The sequence below is a fragment of the Uloborus diversus genome, chromosome 5, assembly GCF_026930045.1.
Source record: "Uloborus diversus isolate 005 chromosome 5, Udiv.v.3.1, whole genome shotgun sequence".
Taxonomy (NCBI): Eukaryota; Metazoa; Arthropoda; class Arachnida; order Araneae; family Uloboridae; genus Uloborus; species Uloborus diversus.
Window position 1 is genome coordinate 74,440,024 of NC_072735.1, and position 2,683 is coordinate 74,442,706.

A 2,683-nucleotide genomic window follows, 5' to 3' on the forward strand; every position below is an offset into this window, starting at 1 on the left:
AAAAAAATTTTCATTCAAAAATCAGCCTTAATTTCCATTTTTCTCACCCCCGAATGAATGTTGAGTTTTAATTTTGACCCGATCACACCTGGATATATGCTTAAGGATATACAGACACCCGAAATATCCATTTCGACGACCCCCAAGTTAATTACAACGAATTTTCTCGTGACGTCTGCATGTATGTATGTGTGTATGTATCTCGTATAACTCAAAAACGGTATGTCCTAGAAAGTTGAAATTTGGTACGTAGACTCCTAGTAGGGTCTAGTTGTGCACCTTCCCTTTTGGTTGCATTCAGATGTTCTTAAGGGGGTCTTTTGCCCCTTTTTGGGGGGAAATCATTGTTAATTTCGATGTAAACTCAAGTTGTGTTATAATTTGTCGAACACTTGGCAATATATCGCCAGTCTTTTGGTACCCAAGTTTTCTCGCCAACTTGGCGACAAATTTGGCGATTTTTCTTCTTTTTTTTTTTAAATTTGGTTTCAATTCATCTACTGTTAGTGATATTTAGAGAGTAAACAATTGAATTACATTAAAATTGCCAATAATGGGGAAATGACATTAAATTGGAGTAAAAGGAAGTCATGTGATGCACCCATCAGCTCGTTTAAAAAAGAATACTACTAAAAAGTATTTTAAATGCTATAAAAGATTAGTTCACGGCGCCCCTTCATGTCTTAGCGCCCGGGGTGATTGCCCCGCTCGCCCTCCTCTTCGGACAGCCCTGCCTTTGTGCATTGAAAGCATAATAATATAATGTTAATTCAATCCTCAGATATATAATAGCGAATGATCGAGTAATGCTCCTGACATGACCAACAATCAACTTCCGCGATAGCTTGCGAGACGCCATTATTTCATTGTTGCATCACTTAATATTCAATAATTTTATTTATAATTAGATAATATTTTTTGGCAGCATTTGAGACGCAAAGTGATTATTTTAACAAGGCAAAACTAGATCAAATAACTAACTGCTTTGCTGGTCAAACATTGAGTAAAAATAACTTGGCGGTCCATTCTAAGTTCAAGCCATTATGGCAATAATGAATTTCATTTTTTCAAAATCAATGTCAAACATTTCTCTCTCTAATATGTATCTATTTGAAGAAGTCAAATTTTACAGTAAATATCTTTAATAAAGCGTTTTGCACCTGTCATACCATGACAGGCGGTTTGCTAATTTAATGATAAAAAAAAAAAAAATGAAATGTCTTCTGAAATAAATAAATAAAAACAAAAATAAAATATTCCATTTATGAAATTCATTTTCTTTTTTCATTCCAAGAATCACATTCTACAAGTTTTCCTGAGTTTGAAATTGTCTCACATAAATCTGCCTATTTCAAAAAGAAAAACTGAAATGTGACATTGATAATGTAAGTAAAAATAAGATGGAAATGAATTTAGGACAATAAAATCTGCTATGATAGTGAGATTCACATTTCAAAAATATATATGAAAAACACATAACAGAGTGGTATGCAGGTGCTGAAAAAAATTTTCTATATTTTTGATGAACTTTACTTGAATGAAAACTTGAAACTTTGCTCATTAAACAACTGCGCATCAGATATTTTAATTTAAAGTAAATTTTTCTTCATGTGCAGCTCCTTCTTTTAAGTAGTCAAACCCTACTTTTACGTAACTTTAAGATTTTCTACAAGATGTCATAAGTGGAGCAAAGCTTTTTATGAAATAATTTCAAAATACATAATTAAACCTATATTAATATAACTTATAATAAAATTATGGAACTAATAAATAAATTACTAATCTGATGTTCTTAATTGGATTCAATCAATATAATTTATTGACTAAGACATGGCTAAAATACAAAACAAATTTAATTTATCCTCTCTCTTATCTCCTTCCTACAGCTAAGTAGCTCAAATAAAACTACAGCTTGGTTTTACATTCCTCTGTGTTATCCTTCATGTTCAGTGCTAAAGCCTTTCACTTTCAGATCTTATGAACATGACCTGTGATTAGTTCTTGAGGAATCATGCATGGGCTGTAATAACACAAATCTCAAATTGCTTGTCTGAAATTCCTCAATAAACCTTTTTAGATGTTGATTATTTTATTGAAAGCATTTCAGTTATAAAGAAAAGGTTGATCCTTGTCCCTGTTCGACTTTTAGCTGCTAACAGCTAAAAGTGTCATGGTAACCAGGATTTCACAATAAAACTGTTGTGGAATCCACAACAACTTGATATTTAGATTATATGCCATACATTTGGGATTTTAGAACAGTAGCGAGAAATTTGGATATTGGTGTAACAAGGTTTGACTGCACATGAATTGGAGAATGCATTTTAAGTATGTAGATAAAAAAATTTCACTCTAAAAATAACAAATTACAAAATAAAGTTCATTTTGCTAAAATAATTTAAAATAAAAAACTTTGAATAAATATTTTAAACTAAAAATTATGTGTCAATTATCATCACAATTACTTACATTTTGAAAAGAATTCATTGTGACACGAGACGAGAAATTCGGGTGTTGGCACAATAAGGTTTGACTGTACATGAATTGCAGAATGCATTCATTTTAAGTATATAGATAAAATCTTTTGACTTTAAAAATAACAAATTACAAAATAAAATTCATTTTGCTTAAATAATTTAAAATAAAAAACTTTGAATGAATATTTTAAACTAAAAATTATGTG